Raw genomic sequence first — 7,014 nt, forward strand, 5'->3', positions numbered from 1 at the left:
TAAGGCAATCTCAGTTTTAACCATGGGTCCCACAAACTGATGTGGAGAAGATAGCTAGATAAAGGTAGTGTATGTGTAGAACAGCTTCTAGCAGGAAATTGCATTAAATAGTTTTTCAAATGATGTGATGAATTTGATTTTCCAAAAACAATTGCATGGCAATATATGTGGTTGCCTCAAGTATTAGAAAAATCACTTTGGATCTGAGGCTTTAGCTGTACCAATTAAAATAATATAATAATAAAAAAATTAGGGTTGGAAAGAACCTCAGGAGGTCATCTAGTCCAACCCCTTACTCAAAGCAGGACCATCCCCAAATAGATCATCCTAGCCAAGGCTTTGTCTAGCCAGCTCTTAAAAACTTCCAAGGATGGAGACTTCACCACTTCTCTAGGTAATCTGTTCCTGTACTTTACTATTCTCCTGGTGGGAAAGTTTTTTAAATAGCTAATCTAAACTTCCCTTGCTGCAACTTGTGACCATTGCTCCTTGGTCTTTCATCTGCCACCATTGAGAAGAGTCTACCTCCACCCTCTTCGGAAACATCCTCCAGGTAGCTGAAGGCTGCTATTAAGTCTCCTCTCAATCTCCTCTTCCATAGACTAAATTAGTCCAGTTCCCTCAGCCTCTCCTCAGAAGTCGTGTGCCCCAGTCCCCTAACCAGTTTTGTTGCCCTGTAAAAGATTATCTCCAATTTTTTCACATCCTTTCTGTAGTGGGGGGCCCACAACTGGACACAGTACTCCAGATGTGGCCTCACCCAGTGCCAAATAGAGGGGAATAATGACTTCCTTTGATTTGCTGGTAATGTCCCTACTGATGCAGTATTAACCTTCCTCACAACAAGGGCACACTGTTGGTTTATATTCAGGTTACTATCTACTGAAACCCCCAGAGCTGCTGCTTAGGCAGTCCGTCCCCAGCCTGTAGCAGTGCGTGGGATTATTCTGTCCTAAGTGAAGGATTTTGTTTTTTTCCTTGTTGAACCTCATTAGATAGCTTTTGGTACAATCCTCTAATTTGTCACAGTCTCTCTGAATCCTAGTCTTACCCTCCAACATATCTAATACTCTCCCAGCTCGCTGTCATCTACAAACTTGCTGAGGATGCACTCCATCCCATCATGCAGGTCATTGATGAAAATATTGAACAAAACCAACCCATTTGATACCGGCTGCCAACTAGACATTGAGCCATTGACTATGACCCTGTGAGCCTGATGATCCAGCCAGTTTTCTATCCACCTAACAGTCCATTCATCCAAGCTGTGGTTCCTTAGCTTGCTTTCAAAAATGTTGTGGAAGACCATATCAAAAGCCTTGCTGAAGTCAAGGCATATTGCATCCGCTGGTCTTCCTGCATCCACAGAACCAGTCATCTCATCATATAGGGCAATCAAGTTGGTTGGGCATGACTTACCCTGGTGCACCTATACTTACTATTCCTAATTACCTTCTTCTCCTCCAAGTGCTTTGAAATGGATTCCTTTAGGACCTGCTCCATGATTTTTCCATGGACTGAGAAGAAGCTGACTGGTCCGTAGTTCCCTGGGTCTTCCTTCTTCCCTTTCTTACAGATGGGCACTACATGTGTCCTTTTCCATTATTCCAGGACCTCTCCCGGTATCCATGCGTTGTCAAAGATGATGGCCAGCAACTTTGCAATCACATTGGCCAACTCTTTGATTACCCTCAGGTGCATCCTGTCTGCCCCCATGGACTTGTCCAACTTTTCTAAAAGGTCCCTAACCTGTTCTTTTGCCCCTGGTGTCCATGTCCATGTGAGTGTGTTTGTTTGTATCCCTGTGGACAAGTAGCAGTGGCATACCTTGTGCTGCTGCTACTTTTCATCGGGGAAGCCCTTATGACACACTCATTCTGGCACATGGCAGCTTACCCTGGATGGGGCAAGGGAGGATGGGGCCAGCAAATGTGCTGTCCCCAGCAGCCTTACCTGGGGTCCTGGGGGCCTCCTGGGGCTGCAGCTCTGGCAGGAAGCCTGGGCAGCAGCCAGAGCATGGCTCCAGCTGGCGAAGCTCTGGTTTAGGGTGGCAAGTGCCACCTCATTTTTTTCAGTATGGGATATTTTTTACCTTGGGATCTCCACATATGTAAGCGTGCAGCACCACAGGCAGGTCTGCAGTGTCATATACCGCACGTCCATGCTCATTTGGAGGCAGCCATTGATTGCCCACCTCCTCCCCAAATTGGCTGTTCACCATCTCCCCCAGTACTCCAGATATATTATTTTTTTACCTTGAAATCTGATTCTCTTCCCCATTCTGTGCCATCACTCCATGACTATATAATGCCCTAAAAGATCTGATACAGACTATTTAACACTGAAGTGAAGACCCTGGTATCCAGATGAGAGAATCCCAGTGGAAATTAGCAGTTCACAATATTTGAACACTGACAATTGATCATACACTTAAACTTATATAACAAAAGTTCTTTCTTTTTTTTTTTATCTGCACTGGGCTCCATCTAAAATCTAAACATTAAATATACTGTCATATTGCCAGTAGGTACATGTTGGAGATGTGATGTATTGCAGGTAATGTTTGATCGCATGTTTAGGTAATGCCTATTACCTATTACTTTTGGAAATAAATTACAATGAGAGTTAGCATGGTTTTGAATACAGCACTGATACCTTTGATGAATATATATATTCTTAGACATATACCCAGGAAATTCAAAATGAATTCTTCTTAGACAGTACGTCTTATTAGTGATATACAGAATTATATTTCTACTTTGGAAAAATAAGTCTTCTCCAAAGGTTGAAGTCTGGTATGATGAGATGGTATAGCTTGCATCTTTGAAAAGAGACATGTAGCAGGCTTAACTGCTTCAAAAGTCTGTTACAACTTGAAAAGAGTTCTTAGAATATTTTGGAATACCTTAGAAAATTATTACACCTTACATGCATCTCATTCCTTCTTCTATCAGTCACTCTCTCTCCTCTTCTATTATTTTTTCTCTCCCCCATTATTACTTGCTGCTTGTAACAGACGTGTGCATAGTTAAAGTTGACATGCATAGTTGCTGTATATATATATTGGGGTGGTGTGTTGCATTTAAAAAATGCAATAATAATAATCATAATAATCATAACAAATTGGTAGTAGGCAGAGGAGTAACACTTAAATGGCAATTGTCTCCCAAAAACATGGATTAAATAATAGTTCAGTAATGACCCCAAATATAAACTTGCTGCAGCATTTGGGCTTAGTATTTATTTATCAGGGAAAAAAGTTGAATCATTAGTAAAGTGCTAACGTTGCAAGCAAATTCCCAGTTAGAGCACAGAATTGTACATGCAGTCAAAAATGTTAAGTGTGGGGATGCTAAACTCAAGGGATCCATACTAAAGAAGGAAATATGCTAATTGAAGTGAGTGCCAAAAGAGAAAAGGAAAAATGCTTTTCTATCCCCATTTTGGTTTAGAAACAGTTGGCCTAACCAGAACAATCCTACAGGAAGACTTCGGATCTGAAACAGGGAAACAGAGTTCACGACCAACTCGTCTTAGTCCAGGAGTTACATCACTAAGACAAGGGTGACTTGCAAGGGTTCTCCCAGCCCTCCAGAAACAATATGGTTCAAATGTTAATTTCTCTTCCTTTCTGTTTGTACCCATTTGCGTTGTTAACAAAGTAACATTCGAAGGCTGGAGTCGCCACTATCTTTGTGAATGATTTATGATTTGGAGGCTGGAGATAAGCAATTTTCATGCCAAAAAGGCTTTTCTTTTCTTTTCTTTTTCAAGAAACAGGCACTCATTGCTTTGAGGAAAGAAGATTGCCATTAGCAAGCCTCTGTGCTGGTTACTGTAGCAGTTTCCCTTTGGCACACATGTATACTGGATGAAACACAAAGAACAGGAGGTGAAGATTTCGTGGGCTCAGTTCCATGGAGAAGCCATGAGTGGATTTGGCTTAGAATATGACTGCCTTCCTTACCTGCCTTCCCTTTTAACCTATGCATTCTCCGACCACGGGACTAGTTGTTACTTAGCAAAACCTTAAACTGGAAAAAAAAAAATACCAACTAGAAAGAGCAATTATCAAACACTCAGGAGCAGATCCAGCTCCATCTCAGATATTCACCAGGCCAGGAATGGAAGTGTAAATGGGACAGTATTGAAGAGCAATAGCTTTCTCCTAAAGTCTACCGAGTTCACATAGGCAATATGGTTAGAAAATGTTAGCACAAACATCCCCCCACCAATCAGCTCTCATTAACTCCTCCTTCTCTAAGACTGCTATAATCCTTGGCATTAATGCTCTGGATGGCCATCTGTGAGTGTGCTAGGCTATGCATGCTCTACATTGCCAGAATATGGATTCACAGTCCCATGGCTTCATGCAACATTCATTTGCAGACATTTGGGGGCTAAGCTCAAGGAGGATCTGTCTATTATTTACATGATGGCTGGCAGGTTCTTCTCTTTATATAACAACTGCATTTAAATGTATTTAATGATTTGATTCTTTTATTGACCACCCCAAACACAAAATGCTTTGCTCCAATGAAGAGAAACAAGAATTCCTACATTTTAAAGCTGCCTATCCTGATCAAAAAATCTTACTGCAGTCATTTAAGCCTGTCCCCCTCTCCCCGCCCCCCCACCTGTCTTTTCAATAGACTTCAGATCAGCCTGGATAAGAAGAAAAAAAAGTACCACCCATAGGGGAGTGGGATAAAATGGGACCTTATAAACTTCTTGAAATATGTATTATTTTGTTTGGTGCCTAAAATGATCCCGTATTGTCCGGCTTTGTAAATCTATTCATAGGCATTCGGTAAATAAAGCTATACTGAATAACTGCTCATCAGTGAGATTGTTATATATAAGCAATCCAATCTGTAATCAATAGGACAATTTATGTAAGCCAATGCACAATAGAATGGCTTTGCATTTTGGTACATACTATGACTTTTAGATCTTTTCTTTTTAAACAAAGTTTTCCAGCTTGTTGGTCAGGTTTGCCATGCACCACAACAGTTGCCTCTTAGTATGATTAGGAAGAGTACAGGCACTTTTCTTTTGTAGAAAAGAACAAAAGGATGCAGAAAAGTTTGTTTTTTCTCAGTTCAGGATGCATTACTGTCTTCCCCTTGACTGTTTCTTAGATCAAATGTGATTTTGGCTAGGTAACATGCACTAGCAAGAGAACTAGAAGTTTCTGCAATAGCACCTACTTGTGGACTAATACATATTATTTACTCAGTAGACTGGAACTTCTCTGTAAACTAGGCTGATAATCAGCGCTAAAGGTGTATACTTCTAAAATTTCATTGGTAAGTAATTACAAGTCATCTAGCATCATTTGCTATCTCAGCCAATTATTTTTTTCTTCAAAATGCCAGAAACGATTACGGCATAAAATCTATCAAATAGTTCTCTAGCATTATATCTCATTAAAAAAAAGTCATTCTCAATTTGCATAAGTGCAGAATGGCTTGTTTTGCTATTGTCTAAATTAAAATTGACTGAAGCACCATTCAGAAATTTAGGCAAGTCCAACCGCATCCTATCTAAGCAACTAATCTCCAGAGCACTTTGTGGCTGAATTCTATAACTCTTAATAATTTAGAGTCTGAAGGACAGGGCTCATTAGAGACTGAAAATGGCAGTGCTAAAAAATATCCATTTACAATTAACAATGCTATTCAGTTTGGGAAGGAAGAGATGGGAGTGTCTGGATAAGTATAATAATAGTTTTTTATAGAAAGGTGCACTCACAGAGAGTTAATACACCAAATGCCATTAAAATTCAACATGCATTAAACCTCTACTTTTATTTTGGTCTTCGCAGCATCCCTTATATCTGGAACACCAAATGTGGAAACTATGATGGTGAATTTAACTACTGCAGGCCTAAACCAATGCACAAGTGTGTCTTCCCATTGATTTCATTGTTTCACTGACCAACAGATTGTCTCACCAGTGCATACTCTGCATAGGCTACAAACCAAAAATGTCAGCCTTCAAAATCATAGTGTTCACTGCTAAATAAATATACTGAACACACAAGCAAAAGTTGTGAAATAAAAGTAGTATGTAATATTACTAGCATTTGCCTGGCACTATTTCTCTCATATCCATCAATGGGAGATGTAGTCAATGGGTGAGGAAAATCAGGATGCTGGTGAGATGCTATGTTCCAGTCACCCAAGTCTGACAGCTTTGGATTATGCACACAATTAACCCTTGGCTTCATCCTGTATTATTTCTATCCCAAAATATGTTGAAGTAGCTTTAAAAATATTGATGGGTGCAAAAGGTCCAATGAGCCAAATGCTACTCTCCAATGGAAACTGTGGGAAGCAATCATTTGAGTTTTCTATAGCATCGGTTAAAATTTCAGGCAGACCTTTGCACCTAGATTTTTTTTTAAAATAAAAGCATAGCTAGATAGATAGATAGAACCTCACAAGATGGCAAAAACCATACCTGTCTATATCATATTTTAGTATGTTTAGTTGATTACAAGGACACTGTTAACGGTGTTATTCTTACTCAGCAACGAGATTGAAAGGGAAGAGAGCACACTAGTATTAGGTCAGGGTGCAAAGCTTTCCTGCAGGTCTGAGTCCCACCTGCACTTTCTGATTGGCTACGCTTGCTGTCGGAGTCATTGAGTGCACGGCAGGAGGATTTGGGAATGATTAATTGCCCTGTCTTGTGAGTGGAGAGTTCTGAGCAGCAGGGTTCTCCGTATATGTAAATACAAGTGGTCTCAGCGCTGTAACGGGACCAAATGAAATGAATAAAATGACTTAACAAAAGGACTTGACTTGGAATGTTTAGATTTTGAAGATTAGTTTCTATTATATCCCAGTGGGAGAAAAGAATATGTTGTATGGGAAACTGGATAGGCTTAATGTTCCACAAAACTGAATTATTCCACTTCCAAACCCATGTTTGGCTTAAACTACCAGTGGAATCAGTTCACAGTCAGAAACCCCCCCCCGAAAGAACCAGATGCTTACGTTGATTATA

At 40.2% G+C, this 7,014-nt stretch overlaps 1 long non-coding RNA gene across 1 annotated transcript; it reads right to left on the reverse strand.

Moving 5' to 3' along the window:
• Positions 1 to 3,222: 3,222 nt before the first annotated feature.
• Positions 3,223 to 6,585, reverse strand: LOC109309271. The gene is made up of 2 exons (XR_002100870.1): positions 6,466 to 6,585; positions 3,223 to 3,867 (listed from the first exon to the last, which is right to left on the reverse strand). It is a non-coding gene; the product is annotated as an uncharacterized LOC109309271 (long non-coding RNA).
• Between the last annotated feature and the right edge of the window lie 429 nt (positions 6,586 to 7,014).

This window comes from Crocodylus porosus, unplaced genomic scaffold, assembly GCF_001723895.1.
Source record: "Crocodylus porosus isolate Cpor-Errol unplaced genomic scaffold, CroPor_comp1, whole genome shotgun sequence".
Lineage (NCBI taxonomy): Eukaryota > Metazoa > Chordata > Crocodylia > Crocodylidae > Crocodylus > Crocodylus porosus.